Raw genomic sequence first — 18,959 nt, forward strand, 5'->3', positions numbered from 1 at the left:
CAGAGCCTTAAGATTAGTGATGAACCTCAATGCTCCATGGTAGACAGTATCTAAGGAGTGGAGAGATTGAGAAGATGCATGCATATATAAGACATCACCAAAATCAATCACAGGCATAAAAGTAGCAGCAACAAGTCTCTTTTTAGCATTAAAAGAAAAGCAAGACTTATTTCGGAAATAGAAACCTAGCCTCACTTTCAACTTCTTCACAAGTTGCTGAATATGAGGTTTAAAAGAGAGAGAGTCATCAATCAAGAATCCCAGGTATTTATATGATGATACAGACTCAATCACATTGCCCTGAAATGAAATCATAGCTGGAAGGTTTAATGGCTTTGTTTTTGAGTTTGTAAACATCATCAACTTCGTTTTATCAGGATTCAACAATAATTTCAACTCATTAAAAGAGTGTTGCACAGTATCGAAGGCTGTTTGTAAGTGTAAGAGAGCCTGATGCTGTGTAGGAGCAGAGCAGTAAATGACAGTATCGTCTGCATAAAAGTGAAAATTGGCATTTGGCACATTTTGACCGATACTGTTAATATAAATTGTGAATAAAAGTGGTCCTAGGACTGAACCCTGTGGCACACCTTTTATTATATCAAGAGAACTCGAGGTGATGCCTTCAGCCTGTACACACTGTGATCGGTTTGATAAATAATTTTCAAACCAACAGACAGTATGTTTTGACAGTCCAATAGTAAGAAGTCTCTGCTTCATTACTGCATGATCGACAGTGTCGAAAGCCTTGGACAAATCAATAAAAACGGCTGCACAGTGTTGTTTATTGTCCAAAAATTCAATAAAATCATTTACTACCTTTAACGCTGCTGAAATAACTTAACGCTGACATAATGAACCACTTACAGACCATAATAACACCGACCGTCAGTCACACAGAGGAATGTTAAAGAAGGACTTTAGAGAAGCCCGAAGGAACTTTCTCCGAAACGAGGAACGACCACAGGGACCAGGTTTGAGATCAAGTTCTAGAGACATTTAAACCGCGCTGAAAGGTCAGGAAAGGTCAGGAAAGGTCAGGCACCTGTTGGCAGGGATAGCCGTCGCCGGTTGGTGGAACACACAGAGACGCCTCTGTCGGACCACGTAGAGTAAAGCTAGTGTTTGATCACATCTTCCACCTAAAGAGCTTTTTCTTGCTTTTCTTTCCAAATAAAGGAACGAGGAGAATGTCCTGCAGGAGCAATAAAACAAGATCATAAATGTGTTGAAACTTGAACGCACTCTTTCTGCCATCTTCAGATATTTCTACATCTCGCTCTTTCATTTCACGGGAAATTGTTTTATTCTGTCATTTTGAAGACGCCTCAATGTCTCCAAGGCACGACTGAAATGCGGAGCTCATGGAGGGAGGTGGAGGAGGGTGGAGTGGGGTTGAGGGGGGTGGAGGAGGTGGAGGGGGTGGAGGGAGGTGGAGGAGGGGGGTGGAGGGAGGTGGAGGAGGTGGAGGGAGGTGGAGGAGGGTGGAGGAGGTGGAGGAGGTGGAGGGAGGTGGAGGAGGGTGGAGGGAGGTGGAGGAGGTGGAGGGAGGTGGAGGAGGTTGGAGTGGGGTTGAGGGGTGGAGGAGGTGGAGGGGGTGGAGGAGGTGGAGGGAGGTGGAGGGAGGTGGAGGAGGTGGAGGGGGTGGAGGACGTGGATGAGGGGTGGAGGGGCTGGAGGGGGTGGAGGGGTGGAGGGGTGGAGGGGTGGAGGGATGAGGATGGAGAGGATGGAGAGGGTGGATGGGTTGAGGGGATGAAGGGGATGGAGAGGGTGGAGAGGGTGGAGGGGTGGAGGGGATGAAGGGGATGGAGAGGGTGGAGTGGTGGAGAGGTGGAGGGGTGGAGGGGTGGAGGGGATGGAGAGGGTGGAGAGGTGGAGGGGTGGAGGGATGAAGGGGATGGAGAGGGTGGAGGGGATGGAGAGGTGGATGGGATGGAGAGGTGGAGGGGTGGAGGGGATGAAGGGGATGGAGAGGGTGGAGTGGTGGAGAGGGTGGAGGGGTGGAGGAGGTGGAGGAGGGTGGAGGGTGGAGGTGGATGAGGGGTGGAGGAGGGTGGAGGTGGAGGGATGAAGGGATGAAGGGATGGAGAGGATGGAGGGGTGGAGGAGGTGGATGAGGGTAGGAGGGTGGAGGGGTGGAGGGATGAAGGGATGGAGAGGGTGGAGAGGGTGGAGAGGGTGGAGGGTGGAGGGTGGAGAGGTGGAGGGTGGAGGGATGAAGGGATGGAGAGGGTGGAGGGGTGGAGGGTGGAGGGTGGAGGGATGGAGAGGATGGAGGGGATGGAGAGGTGGAGGGGTGGAGGGGATGAAGGCGATGGAGAGGATGGAGGGGATGGAGAGGATGGAGAGGTGGAGGGGTGGAGGGGATGAAGGGGATGGAGAGGGTGGAGGGGTGGAGGGGATGGAGGGGATGGAGAGGTGGAGGGGTGGAGGGGATGAAGGGGATGGAGAGGATGGAGGGGATGGAGAGGGTTGAGAGGTGGAGGGGTGGAGGGGATGAAGGGGATGGAGAGGGTGGAGGGGTGGAGGGGATGAAGGGGATGGAGAGGGTGGAGGGGTGGAGGGGTGGAGGCAGGAGGGAATACAAGCAGCCTCTCCCTCGTGTCAATGGAGCAGCGTGATGTCAGAGTCCAGGTCAGCAGAGACAGGAGAGACGTCTCCACCCAGGGGGAGTCACTCTGGTACCTCACTCACCCCACCTGACACCTCCACCTCTTCTACACACACATGAGAGCACACACACACACACACACACACACACACACACACACACAGTTCACCCGAGTCTGAGCAGCCCTCTGTGGCTGTGAGAGACGTGTCGACGCTGAATCTGCCGAGTCTTCATGTTGCTCTGTTCTTCTTCCCTGTGGCAGATCATCTCCCTCCTCCTCCCTCCTTCCCTCCTCCCTCTCCCTCTCCTTCCTTCCCTCCTCCCTCTCACTCCTCCCTCTCCATCTCCCTCCTCCCTCTCCCTCCTTCCCTCCTCCCTCCTTCCTTCCTCCCTCTCCCTCCCTCCCTCCTCCCTCTCCCTTTCCCTCCTCCCTCTCCCTCCCTTTAAGTTGAGATGTAAACAACAACAACAACAACTCCTCAAATAAAACACATTCAATGTAACCAATCGGTCCACGCTCTCCAAAATGATATAAATTCATTTTTAATTCATTTTAAATGTGTGCGGTCAGCTCAGGAATGTCTTTGATCTTTGAAGCCAAAGGTAGTACACATGGGGAAAAGTGAATGATCACCATCTCATTGGGTAACGAGGTGATGTCATCAAAGTGACTTATTACTCAGCTGAATAAATAAATCTTAACAAACATCTTCAGATAACTTGTTAACTTAACACAGACAATTTACTTTTCTCAAAATAATAAAATCATAATTAATGTTTTTTTTGTGCTAATTATGAGTCATTCTCTAATTGGTCCTATTGTTCTCCATGTTATAACAACAAATCATGTGTAAAGACTTTAACAAGTCGATTTTATCCCGTCTGTAAACTTAATGTAGCGAGAAGGACCAGATATTAGAGACGCTTATTTACACTTTGTTCGTCTCAGCACATCATGTGGTAATCATCAGCACACGCACAATACAATATATAACATGTTATAATGTGTGCACTAAGAAGCTGTTATTAGTTTACTAATGTAATCAAAGTGTAACTGTTGTCATCTATGATGTCATCTATAAACTAAGGAGTCAATGCAGCCTCATCACCACACAGACATAACGTCTCAGGTAGATTTACAATTACAGAATTATATATATTTTCAGCTGTTTTACATTGAGAAAACAATTATATAACAAATGTTAAAAAAACACAATTTAAAAAGTAAAGGATAGCGGTAAAGGGAAGGCGAGTTGCGGTGTTCGGCTGTACCTTTACAAAGCGTACCCTCGTGTGTTCAGACGGAGGTCCCTGAACGTCTCCTCAGTCGGGCGGGGAACCTTCTGAGGACTCACTCCAGGGCCGACGGGAGAACACTGAGAGAGCAGCGACCCGCTCATACGTTCTCTCTAGAGCAGAGTTACAGCCATTTATTGTGTGATGATATATTAAAGTTTCACTTAACTCGTCATCGTCACCCTTGGGGGCTCGGATGTCTCCCTCCCCCCGCCACATAACTTGGGCTGTGGATCTGATAGCGCCACATCCGGCACCGCGTTCCCCTCTCTCGTTCTGACCAGTCGAGACGACTCAAGAAAAATCCAAAAGGTTCCCCGAGAATAAATGTATCAGTAAAACTGCCCACGCAACCATGGGGCCGAACTCAAGGTGAGTCAAGGCGCTCAGAGGTCAAGAGGCGTGGCTCAAGGACGGCAGATTGCACTCAACCTTATCAGGAAGTTCTGAAACTGGGCTCTTCGCAAATGATGGGAAACAGGCTTCTGGACGCGCGTGGATTAAGTTATAATGTGTGCTGATCGTGGTCTTCATCGGTCCCGGCTCCTCGGGTCCAGCCTGAAGCCCTCGGGGTCCCGTCGGAAGAGAACGCTCTTTCTCCAAAGCCAGAGTCAGAGTCTCAAAATCAACCAATTAACACCTGGTGATTGGTTCAAACTCCGGCTAGAACAATGGAGGGGTCGAATGTCACTGAACCCCGGGTCAAAACGTCACTTCCTGTCAAGTATTTTCACAATAAAAGTCCTGTCTATTATTGTTAGTCACTTCACGGATTTCAACCGGCTTCGTCAGTCTATAATACTAACATAGTCACTCTCATGCAACATACATTAATTCTTGCCATTTACATTTGCATAGAGTAAACATTACCCATATGCTTCATAATACATTAATAACAATATCAATATTCTCCCTAATATTTCCTATTATAATATCTTTTTATATGTATTAATTTAAAGCATAAGACCTCTGCACATGTTATCAAAATAAACTATTACAACCTCACAACCTCCACAGGTATTGTTCTTCTAACCTCGTCTGTATTGGTTGCTGTGAGTCGTCTCATTCGTGTTTTTGACTTAGAAAGCTGCTTGTCAAGCAATTATGTTTTTGACCGCCTCGAGCCAGACGCGTCTCCTTTCCTGTTTTGAGAGAAGATGCTCTTATTTTGAAGGCGGCTCATGAAGTTAAAAAGGAAGTTGCATTGTGTGCAGCTTAATGTTACGGTTACCGCTAATAAGTACAAAACAAAAGGTCATATCACTCCCCCGAAGAGGCGCACGGTTAGTTTAGATCGTAATGAATGTAATAACGGTGTATGTTTTCAGGACATTAGCGTAAATGTTGGCTCTATGTGTGTATTATATGAATGCTAACAAAGAGTAAGCTAACGCATAGTTATTGCGGAAGGTTATGTTTTGATCGCCGTGTATTTATTTGGATGCATGCGTGGGTCTCAAAAAGTATTAAACCGAATCGCATGAAATTTGGTGGGATTGTTGGAGTTGGACAGCAACACACCACCTGGACGGCACTCACTGGAAGAAACAGCGGTAGACTTTAACTTTAACTCTATAAAGCGTTTATTCAAAATCAGGACACAAACAGACAATCATGCGCATGGACCCCAATCCAGAGCTGTCACCAATGGCCCCAGCGCTGCAGAAAGGATGCTGAGCAGAGCTCGCACGGCCATTGAAATAATCAACAGGGACAGTTCTGATTGGTCAGGAGTAAAGAGGGCGGTGTTTTCTCATTGGGTCTTGTTCCTCTGCTTCCGCCGTTGTCGCTCCTTCATTGGTTCTTGTGGCCAGCCAATGAGAGCATATGTTGTGAAAGTGTGAGAAGAAAGATGGAATTCACTTGTAGCTTTCTTTGAAGCTCGGGAGTTTTCTAAGATAGACTTATCTCTTCCTAGGTGGGATGCGCTGTGGCGAAGGTCGTTCCCAGGATATTTACAAAGGGCCAGTGTAGGTGTGTGTGTGTGTGTGTGTCAGAGAGGGCTGTGGTTGAATCCAGATATTAATTGTCAAAGCTGGACCTTTCCTTATCTTATCTGCGCTCAGTAGTTGTCTCTGTGGCTCTCCTGTTCATGTGAGCATGAGTGTTGCTTTGTTCTATTCAAATCTAGGGTGAGCGTTGGTGCATAAAGTTCTTTCGTGTGTCACTGTTATCTTCTTTGATTAGTTCAGGCGCTGGACTGCCCTGCTAAAGTTTCAAACCTTCCACAGTGATTTTCCACTTTCCACATAACATTTATGCAAACAATACTAGGCTATGCTAAGCTATAATATATATTCTTTACAGGATGATTGGTTATTATCCGGGGACCATTTGATTAGATTTTGGGATCGATCAGGTCAAAGGTCAAGGTCAAGGTCATGAAAAGGTCAACATCATATTTTTACCATACTAATTTGTATCCAATTGGCATGCAACTAATGCCAAAATGTTCATAATTCAATGCCCAATCTTGTGATATGCGAAGGTATGCGCTCTACTGAGTGCCCGTTCTAGTTGTTTTGTGCCTTTGTACACAGCGCTTACGTTAGTTTAGGGAATTATTAATAAAACTAAAATCACCAGCCAAGTGTAGGACCATCTGTCGGAGGGGTATGCTCCCATTGGCGTGACATGCACGGTACCCAGAGGGTGAACCCTGAAGAGATCCCCTCATGTCATCGCGCTAGCAGCAGATTGAGTTAAACATCTCCACAGCTATTAAAGTTATATACAGACACCCAGAATGTTCTTGAACCCGTCACTTCTCATCCTCGCCACCATAGCTCTACTTCTTAAAAAACAAACACTTTGTGGATATTTCACTGATAACGGATGCCGGTATCTTTTAACCTCAATATATGTCAATAATGCAACATATAGGCCTGTTATTAAGTAGATAAATAAAAGCATTGATTATTTCCCCATCCATTGTATCCCCAGCAGTGTGATGAACACTTGGGGAAATGAATTGGTGGGCCATATAATTGAGCATTAAATCTATGAATAATCCAGAATCCAGAGCTCAGAAGCGTACAACACTATGAGGAGCGTTGAGAGTCTTCTGGTCCTCTCAAGGGGCCCTCATAGGCTCCTCAAGGGCTCCTTAAGGGCCCCTCAAGGGCCCCTCAAGGGTTCTATGGGAGCGTCCTACACAAACCTTTATCTTTCATATGCCTATAGTCTGGATCATGGAGGTCTGGATCGTGGTCCATGCCGACTACCAACTATTCATACACTCTGTCATATTCATTGAATGTGTTGTAACTCTGTAATGATTCCTTCTGGTCACATGACATCTATTGTTCATCTGGTCACATGACATCTATTGTTCATCTGGTCACATGACATCTATTGTTCCTTCTGGTCACATGACATCTATTGTTCATCTGGTCACATGACATCTATTGTTCATCTGGTCACATGACATCTATTGTTCCTTCTGGTCACATGACATCTATTGTTCATCTGGTCACATGACATCTATTGTTCATCTGGTCACATGACATCTATTGTTCATCTGGTCACATGACATCTATTGTTCCTCTGGTCACATGACATCTATTGTTCATCTGGTCACATGACATCTATTGTTCATCTGGTCACATGACATCTATTGTTCATCTGGTCACATGACATCTATTGTTCATCTGGTCACATGACATCTATTGTTCATCTGGTCACATGGCATCTATTGTTCATCTGGTCACATGACATCTATTGTTCTTCTGGTCACATGACATCTATTGTTCATCTGGTCACATGACATCTATTGTTCACCTGGTCACATGACATCTATTGTTCATCTGGTCACATGACATCTATTGTTCATCTAGTCACATGTCATCTATTGTTCATCTGGTCACATTACATCTATTGTTCATCTAGTCACATGACATCTATTGTTCATCTGGTCACATGACATCTATTGTTCATCTGGTCACATGACATCTATTGTTCTTCTGGTCACATGACATCTATTGTTCATCTGGTCACATGACATCTATTGTTCACCTGGTCACATGACATCTATTGTTCATCTGGTCACATGACATCTATTGTTCATCTAGTCACATGTCATCTATTGTTCATCTGGTCACATTACATCTATTGTTCATCTGGTCACATGACATCTATTGTTCACCTGGTCACATGACATCTATTGTTCATCTGGTCACATGACATCTGTTGTTCACCTGGTCACATGACATCTATTGTTCATCTGGTCACATGACGTCTATTGTTCATCTGGTCACATGACATCTATTGTTCATCTAGTCACATGACATCTATTGTTCATCTGGTCACATGACATCTATTGTTCATCTAGTCACATGACATCTATTGTTCATCTGGTCACATGACATCTATTGTTCATCTGGTCATGTGACATCTATTGTTCATCTGGTCACATGACATCTATTGTTCATCTGGTGTCATGACATCTATTGTTCATCTGGTCACATGACATCTATTGTTCATCTGGTCACATGACATCTATTGTTCATCTGGTCATGTGACATCTATTGTTCATCTGGTCATGTGACATCTATTGTTCATCTGGTCACATGACATCTGTTGTTCATCTGGTCACATGACATCTATTGTTCATCTGGTCATGTGACATCTATTGTTCATCTAGTCACATGACATCTATTGTTCATCTGGTCACATGACATCTATTGTTCATCTAGTCACATGACATCTATTGTTCATCTGGTCACATGACATCTATTGTTCATCTAGTCAAATGACATCTATTGTTCATCTGGTCACATGACATCTATTGTTCATCTAGTCACATGACATCTATTGTTCATCTGGTCACATGACATCTATTGTTCACCTGGTCACATGACATATATTGTTCATCTGGTCACATGACATCTATTGTTCATCTGGTCACATGACATCTATTGATCATCTGGTCACATGACATCTATTGTTCATCTGGTCACATGACATCTATTGTTCATCTGGTTACATGACATCTATTGTTCATCTGGTCACATGACATCTATTGTTCATCTGGTCACATGACATCTATTGTTCATCTGGTCACATGACATCATCCTGGAGAGGGATCCTCCTCTGTTCTCTCCTGAAGGGTTCTTCCTTTTATTTTCCCTGTGAAAGGGTTGTTTCTATTTCTTGGGAGATGTTCCTGATCCGATGTGAGGTCAAAGGTTAAAGGTCAGGGATGTCTATGTGTACAGACTGTAAAGCCCTCTGAGGAAAATGTGTAATTTGTGATATTAGAGTATACTAAATAAACTGAACTGAACAGTCCCCTCTCAAAGTGTCTCGTTCTGGTCTCCGTTGACCCGTCTCTAGCGCCTCCCTCAACTCACCCATACCTCAGTGGGGACTCCTTACCTCTCATTAACAATGGACTCAATAACAGGAAGTGGTCAGCTCCTTGGGGATGAAGCGGGGGGAAGCGCGTGCTCTGCTTTCGTTGCTCGTCGACTCAAACTGAACGTGTGTCTGTGCTTTCAGTAAAACGTCCTTTAGCCCGGCCCGCCCGGGTGTGCTGTGAGTCCCAGTGTGAACACTTACAATGACGGACGGTCACCTCCCTCTGGTCCGCCGTGTGGAGAGACTGAAAGATCATCTACCAAGCGACAGCCCCCCCCCCCATGCTCCTATCTATCTGCCCCCCAAACCCCCGTCACCTTCTCGCCTACTATAAAAACATACCAATCTATATCCACACAAATCATACAGACCAGCTGTGTGAGTGTGTGTGTGTGTGTGTCCTCCTTGGCTGATGGCTTCCAAGAATGAGGCTGGGATAAGAGAGCGATGGGAGTGCTGCATATGAAATTCATTGGCTGGATGCTGGGAACATAATCAGGGGGCGAGAGCTCCCGCTGACCCGCCTCCAGCTCTCCCGATGCCGAGTGCGTCGGCGTCCACGGCGCCCGCGTCCCGCCGAGCGGTCGGAGGCCCGCCCCCAAGGACATAACTCAGTCCTGGCCGGCTGCCATCGAGGTGCCAGATGATTTGTACCGCTCTCTGCGAGATCAAACCAACGGACGGGTGAAGGGGGTGGGAAGGATGGAAGGATGGAAGGATGGAAGGATGGCGGAAGGGGTGATGGACGAGCCAAGGCCGGAGGGCGACCCGGTCCAATCTGTATACGAGGTGAACGCATGAATAGAGAGAGACGGGCGGCGGGTGATTTGTGCGTTGGAGACGACTCGGCAGGCGTCTCTCTGGGAAAGACGTCCCACACCTGCAGCGCATCGCCGCTTAGCTGGAGGCGGAGCCTCGGTCAGGAGAGGGAGACTTCTGCTCTGCTGTAATGCTGCGTTCACATCTAGTCCGGTGACTAGTTGTGGCTTTTTGCGTCATTAAGTTTGTGCCCATTGTGTGGAAACAGTTATCATCTCCTTCATCCACCATGAAGAACTAACCTCTAGTTCAGCTTCATACTTGTTGAGGACATTTTAAATATGAATATAACATCCATATTTATGGTAAATGAAAGTATTTAGATCAAATGAATCCGATCACATGATTTAAACATATGGCTCTAACAAGGGGTGTTAGTAATTACGCGTTTAATCAGTTAAAAGAAGTATAGGAGAAAAAGGCTGAGCGAGTTGTCCCTTAAAGGAGAACAGCGAGTCCACCTTAAAGGCCGGTCCACCTTATGTGAGCCTGACCTCAGGGCTAAGCCCCTTCACCTGAATCAGCAGGTGATCCGTGCCTCCTGATATGTGCCCTTACCCTAAATGTACCTCTTTTTAAAAATCCAAACAAAGTCAATAACCTTTTCTCTTTTATATCATTGATGTTCTGCCCGGACATGTTGTTGTTGTTGGTGACGTGTTTGTGTTGACACCGCGACGCTCTTCAGCTCACGGACACCCGGAGGGCCCTCAAACAGGCGGAACGGCGTGGATGCGTCTGCTCCGCCCTTAAATGACGATGTGAGTGGAAGATTATTTGGCGTGTCGGGTTCAGATGTACCTCATGAGATATTATTATGAGATATTCTCAGATCCGTGTCCGGCTCAAGGATGTCATGATCTGGAGTTTGTGTCTCGTTTTGTGTCTTGTTTTGAAGTCCTTGTGTCGTCTGTCTCCCTGTGATTGTCTGCCCTGGTCCTGATTCTTTCCTCCTGTGTGATTGCTGGCCCCGCCCTCATTGTGTCCACCTGTGTCTCGTTCCCCGTTGTCCAATCACCTCCTCCTGCCTGTGAATGTAAACCCTGTTCGTCTCATTCCCAATGTGGCTTCGTACTGTTTGGTCCACGTTTTTGTCGTCCTGTTAGTAGTTTGAAATTAAATATTGTTTTTTGCAGTTATGTCGGCATTTGGGTCCTCTCTCTCTGCGACATCTGTGACACCTCATGACGAAGGACACATCGACCAGCGTGGGTCAAACGGCCGGTCCTCTGGCTGAAGGACGCTCCGACCCTGAAAACCTCGGGAAAGACACCAAATATGATGGATTGGAGCACGCAGGCCGGATAATAACACCATGTTACCCAGAATGCTTCACTCAACACGTTGCACTCAATCAATCACGGTGTAAACCTTTATTATGTGGTGCAGGAGGGTGTTCCATGGGATCTATGAAACATCAGCGTTGCCATTTCTTCTGGGTTGTGGCCCTTAGAGTGAGATTGACTGGACTAAACGAATAAAACTCCACTTGTACAATTACAAAGAAAACAATATTGATCGGCATTTCCATGCCTTCCTCCAGCGGGTTGTGATCCTGTGTATGAAGCGGTGGCCCCGGGAGCGAGGAAGCGCAAAGTGGCGACGTGTGAATTACGGGCTGAATTATTGAAAAGCCTTTTTAAAGCCTGCTGGCTGTAGATTTTGAGGGAAATGTGAATGAAATAAATTCGACGGGCGGACCAGTGCAGTGTGTGTTGAATTGTTTCCAGTCACCGTACATTTGTACGTCAGGGCTCTAGTTGTGTTTAGACGAGATGAATCCCTCGGTGCTGTCGTACTTGTGATTACCTTCGCATTGAAATTGCGGAAGGTTATGTTTTGATCGCCGTGTATTTATTTATTTATTTGTATGCGTGTTATTCGCATAACAAAAAAAGGTTTAAACCGAATCGTATGAAATTTGGTGGGATGATTGGTTATTATCCGGGGACCATTTGATCAGATTTTGGGATCAATCGGGTCAAAGGTCAAGGAAAGGTCAAAATCTTCTTTTTACCATAGCATGGTCAATTTTTATCCAATTGGCATGCAACTAATGCCAAAATGTTCATAATTCAATGCCCAATCTTGTGATATGCGAAGGTATGCGCTCTACCGAATGCCCGTTCTAGTTTAAAGTGGTTCTGATTCTGTTCACAACGTCGTTAAAGGAGGAATGAGTTTCCTCTCCAGGGCCAACAGGATGACTCATCACGTCGATCAGAGGACGTCCGTCTCGTATGCTCATTGTCCAAAGAGACTGTCCAGCCGCCGCGTGACGGGTTCACGTGTGTGAAGGAAGGTTGAGCCCGGCGTTGATGTCATAACCGTGTCAGTGTGTGAATGTGTTGGCTGAGTAGCGGTTCTGAGTGTTCCTGAACCAACCGGGTGTTAAAGAGAATGAACCGGTTCACTCCAGCGATGCTCAAATGGTCATTAAATAACTTCTAATGAAACAGATCGGGACATAATGATGATCGGCCACGAGAAACCTCCGACATGTTTATTACGTCATGTTTATTACGTCATGTTTATTACGTTGTGTTTATCACGTCATGTTTATCACGTCATGTTTATCACGTCATGTTTATCACGTCGTGTTTATTACGTCGTGTTTATCACGTCGTGTTTATCACGTCGTGTTTATCACGTCGTGTTTATCACGTCGTGTTTATCACGTCGTGTTTATTACGTCGTGTTTATTACGTCATGTTTATCACAGCCGGCTCTGAGCTGATGATGGGGCGTGATGTGTTGTGTTTAGTGCTGTGAAAAATAACGCGTTAACTCAGTTAATTCAATTACAGGTTTAACTAGTTTTGTTTTTTTCACGCATTTAACGCATGCGCAGAATGAGCTTCCAATCCGTCTGTTGTTGGTCATCGGGACGAAAAAAAAGTCACTTGCAAAATGAGCTTCCAATCCACCACTTCAATCTGAACTCTGTCCGCTCTCATGCAGACGGTCTGTTCATCGGTAATGATCCTTCCGCAGGTTCACCTCCGGAAACCTTGTTACGACTTTTACTTCCTGTAGATCAGGGTCTCAACACGTCGATCGCGACCTGCCAGTCGATCGCGGCGTAGTGTCGTGTAGATCGCATGACATTAAAAGATTGGCCCGCCCCCTGACATGTTCTCTATAGCACGTCTTTGTTCTTTTATTACGCGTTGCGTTAACACTTATCGATCTCCGTCTCGAGCGCCACAGAGCTCCGTGCGCGCATCGGGACCGAGCAAAAAAAGTCACTTGTCAATCTGTCCACCTGTCCGGGCCGGTGAGGTTTCAGCTTTAGCGGTGTCCCGCCGTCCCTTTCATCACGGCCCAGTTCATGAAGAAAACCCACACAGTCAGTTTGCCTCAGCAGCTGCTAGAGGAAGACTAGAGGCCTTTAGATTGTATCATGGTGGAGTTAATGGTTGACAAACAAGAGAAAAATGTTCTGTTTAACCCTCCTGTTGCCTTTACATTTACTAACATATTTTACCCTCGGGGTCAATTTGACCCCAGCAATTAAAACCTCCAGAAAATTATTAGAATTAATATTGCTTCTCAAGTTTAAGTGTGAGGTACTTTATGTTTGTTTGTTGACTACCTAAATAGCCCTTTAAATAAATAAAAAAGTTGATGTTTCTTATATGTTTGACAGTGAAAAACAGCCTGGGGTCAAATTGACCCCAAAGAACACCGACATTAAACATTGAATGGGGTCAAATTGACCCGAAAGGTAACAGGAGGGTTAAACATTCTGTTTAGGATGAAGATGTATTAATGTTCCATATGGAAGAAAACTGCTAAATAACTGCTGAGTTGCAGCACCATTGTATAGAAGAATGTATAAATGTATATATCCGTCTTTTGTCATAAATCTCTATGTTCTCACAAAATATACCGAGAATATCGGTAATATGTGATTAATCATGATTAATCCACAAAAACCTGTGATTAACCCGATTAAAATTGTTAATCGTTTCACAGCCCTAGTTGTGTTGTGATGATTGCATACTTCCTTCCATCTGCTCAGAGATGAACCTGGAATATAATAATCATCCGTTTGGATGCAGAGGAGGAGAGACCGCCAGCTCCCTGAGCGTGAGTCCCTGCAGAGGCAGTTCCTCCTGCCGTCAACAGATGGCAGGATGGAGCTGGACCATGTGCACACCAGGGCATGCCCACACACACACACACATATACACACACACTCACACACACACATATATACACACACATGCACACACTCACACATACATAGACTCACACACACTCACACATATATTCACACACACTCACACACATATACACAGACACACACACACACACATATATACACACACACACTCATAGACTCACACACACTCACACATATATTCACACACACTCACACACATATACACTCACACACACACACACTCACACATATATTCACACACACTCACACACATATACACTCACACACACTCACACATACACAGACTCACACACACTCACACATATATTCACACACACTCACACACATATACACTCACATACACTCACACATACACAGACTCACACACACTCACACATATATGCACACAGACACCCCCCCACACACGCACACACACAGGTCCAGCAGGCTGCAGGGGGCCTCTGAGGACAGAGGGGGCTCTGCTGTGATTAATGGGGCCGATTGAGGCAGCAGCAACATGGAGGGGGGGCCAGTTCACAGCCGCTAATGAGGTGGGGGGGGGGGCGGACCCAGACTAATGGGACACCATCACGGGGTGATGACAGGGTGTTTTATTTGTCAGTGGAACAGGCAGTAAAGGGTCGGGGCGGCCTCTGTCCACCGTGGGGTGACCTGTCCCTGTGATGCAGCACCGTCACCGTGGCGACGCCTGAGGGACCACCACGGCCCAGAGGACCAGGTCCTCTCTGAGGGACCACCACGGCCCAGAGGACCAGGTCCTCTCTGGAGGGACCACCACGGCCCAGAGGACCAGGTCCTCTCTGAGGGACCACCACGGCCCAGGGGACCAGGTCCTCTCTGATGGTCCACCACGGCCCAGAGGACCAAGTCCTCTCTGAGGGTCCACCACGGCCCAGAGGACCAGGTCCTCTCTGAGGGACCACCACGGCCCAGAGGACCAGGTCCTCTCTAGAGGGACCACCACGGCCCAGAGGACCAAGTCCTCTCTGAGGGTCCACCACGGCCCAGAGGACCAGGTCCTCTCTGAGGGACCACCACGGCCCAGAGGACCAGGTCCTCTCTGAGGGACCACCACGGCCCAGAGGACCAGGTCCTCTCTAGAGGGACCACCACGGCCCAGAGGACCAGGTCCTCTCTGAGGGACCACCACGGCCCAGAGGACCAGGTCCTCTCTGAGGGACCACCACGGCCCAGAGGACCAGGTCCTCTCTGAGGGACCACCACGGCCCAGGGGACCAGGTCCTCTCTGAGGGACCACCACGGCCCAGAGGACCAGGTCCTCTCTGGAGGGACCACCACGGCCCAGAGGACCAGGTCCTCTCTGAGGGACCACCATGGCCCAGGGGACCAGGTCCTCTCTAGAGGGACCACCACGGCCCAGAGGACCAGGTGGAGGATCACCAACGCTACCCGCCGCTCATTTCTAGTTCTGACCCTGGAGATTTCGGTCCGAACCGATTCGGCGATTCTCGTGGTTACCACGGTAACGGCAAGCGTAGTTTAAAACGACAGCCGTCAACTGGTGTGTCAGTGAGTATCCGTCTGTCATTCGTTGCTATAACTCGATGGAGGTTCACGTTAAACCACCGTAAAACAGAACCATGGACCCGGTGCTGCGAGGGAACAGTCCTCGGTTCTCCGTTCTCTTATATACTATAAAGACCACGACCCCCTGATCCTGACTCTCACATCAGGACTATAAAGACCAGGACCCCCTGACTCTGACTCTGACATCAGGACTATAAAGACCAGGACCCCCTGACTCTGACTCTCACATCAGGACTATAAAGACCAGGACCCCCTGACTCTGACTCTCACATCAGGACTATAAAGACCAGGACCCCCTGACTCTGACTCTCACATCAGGACTATAAAGACCAGGACCCCCTGACTCTGACTCTGACATCAGGACTATAAAGACCAGGACCCCCTGACTCTGACTCTGACATCAGGACTATAAAGACCAGGACCCCCTGACTCTGACTCTGACATCAGGACTATAAAGACCAGGACCCCCTGACTCTGACATCAGGACTATAAAGACCAGGACCCCCTGACTCTGACTCTCACATCAGGACTATAAAGACCAGGACCCCCTGATCCTGACTCTCACATCAGGACTATAAAGACCAGGACCCCCTGACTCTGACTCTGACATCAGGACTATAAAGACCAGGACCCCCTGACTCTGACTCTCACATCAGGACTATAAAGACCAGGACCCCCTGACTCTCACATCAACAGAGCTATTTCAAACTTTAACATATTTTTTTAAATGTTCTTATTAATATTTAGTACACTTGCCACTTTTATTTAAAAATACATGAAGTGTTCTAGAGTACTGCAATCTGTTTGTTATTTACCACATGTATCTATCTTTATGTATATTGTCGTACACGTTCAACGCACTTGGCCAATAAACTATTCTAATTCTGACTCTGAACATATGTGAAGACACTGAATCGTTTCCACGGATGCTGCTGCATCAAAGTCACCATCAAAGGGTTGAAACTGAAACATATAAACTCATAAACTACTCCAACAGTATGTTAAATAACCCTCTTGGCATTTGATTATTGTTTATTTGAGTGTAGAAATATTGCACATAAGAGCATTTCTCTAATATTACAACACAAATCAATTTGATTGGAAACCTTCAAAATAAAAGCACAGGATATTTTTCTTGAAGAAGAGGTGATCACGTGTCTTTCGAGCCGTCGGGGGCCACTGACACGGCGGCCAGATTCGGCCCGGGGGCCTTGTGTTTGACACCTGTGCTTTACACCGATTGACTTATTTCATCTGCTATAACATCAGACAGACGGAGACGTGGCAGCCCAGTGGGAATCTGACGAGAGGCTCGAGGCGATAATGGTGCACGTCGGTGTCATATTTCACGAGTTAAAAGACCTTGAGGTCTGATCATGAGCAGGCAGCCAATCACAGGCGAGCAGCGGATCTAATGGTGGAGTTTGGGTTAATATCCTCCTGATGGCTTCTTCATCATTTCCATGTCACTCAGTTTATGGCGTCTTTGACCTCGTCTTCATGTATTTTGACATCACACACCATCGAGCTGAGAGTCAACCACCAACTCAGAACCACGAGAATCAAGACTGCAACGCTTCTTCAAGAAAGACAAGATACAAAGATACCATGAGTAATACTATGAGTACTACCATGAGTAATACTATGAGTAATACCATGAGTAATACTATAAGTAATACCATGAGTAATACTATGAGTAATACTATAAGTAATACCATGAGCAATACTATGAGTAATACTATGAGTAATACCATGAATAATACAATAAGTAATACCACAAGTAATACTATGAGTAATACCATGAATAATACAATAAGTAATACCACAAGTAATACTATGAGTAATACCATGAATACTACTATGAGTAATACCATGAGTAATACCATGAGTAATACCATGAGTAATACTATGAGTAATACCATGAGTACTACCATAAATAATACCATGAGTAACACCATGAGCAATACCATAAGTAATACCATGAGTAATACCATGAGTAATACTATGAGTAATACCATGAGTACTACCACAAATAATACCATGAGTAACACCATTCAAGATTCAAGATTCAAGATGTTTTATTTGTCACATACACACACAGGGTGTGCAGTGAAATGAAAGTGGCAATGCTCAGCAGGAATGTGCAAGGGCAACAAGTACACACTATTTACAATAAAAAACAACACAATATTTACAGTAAGTGTGTGTGTGTGTGTGTGTGTGTGTGTGTGCAGTTGTGTGGGTCTATGTGGGGGTCCTGGTGAGGTCGGAGTTCACAGTCCTGATGGCCTGAGGAAAGAAACTCCGTCTCAGTCTCTCTGTTCTTGCAGCGTGACTACGGAGGCGCCTGCCTGACCGCAGCAGCTGAAACAGTCTGTTGTTGGGGTGGTGAGGATCCTTCATGATCCTGCCGGCTCTGGTTCTGCACCTCCTGGTGTACAAGTCCTGCAGGGTGGGAGTGTAGTTCCAATAGTGCGTTCAGCCGAGCACTACTCTCTGCAGAGCCTTCCTGTCCTGAGCGGAGCAGTTGCCAAACCAGGCTGTGATGCTTCCTGTCAGGACGCCTCTACAGCTCCAGAGTAGAAGGACTGAAGGATCCTCTGGGAAACTTTAAATTTCCTCAGCTGCCTGAGGTGGTAGAGGCGCTGCCTTGCCTTTCTCACCAGAGTGTCTGTGTTTGTTGACCATGTCAGATCCTCGGTGATGTGGACTCCCAGGTATTTATACCCGCTCACCCTCTCCACAGTAGTCCCGTTAATCCCCAGTGGTGAGTACGTCCTCTGTTGTTGTACCCTCCTAAAGTCCACAATCAGCTCCTTAGTTTTGGTGACATTCATGATGAGGCTGTTGTCCTGGTACCAGAGTGACAGATCAGCAACTTCCTCCAGGTAGGCCTTCTCGTCGTTGTCGGAGATCAGGCCCACCACCACTGTGTCATCCGCAAACTTGATGATGGTGTTGAGCTGAACCTGGCCACACAGTCATGTGTGTACAGGGAGTACAGTAGGGGCTGAGGACGCAACCCTGGGGGATCCTGTGTTCAGGGTGAGGGATTTGAGGTGTGTCTGCCCACCCTGACCACCTGTGGCCTGGCGGTCAGGAAGTCCAGGATCCAAGCACACAGGGGTGTTCAGT

Source organism: Pseudoliparis swirei, chromosome 1, assembly GCF_029220125.1.
Source record: "Pseudoliparis swirei isolate HS2019 ecotype Mariana Trench chromosome 1, NWPU_hadal_v1, whole genome shotgun sequence".
NCBI classification, from domain to species: domain Eukaryota; kingdom Metazoa; phylum Chordata; class Actinopteri; order Perciformes; family Liparidae; genus Pseudoliparis; species Pseudoliparis swirei.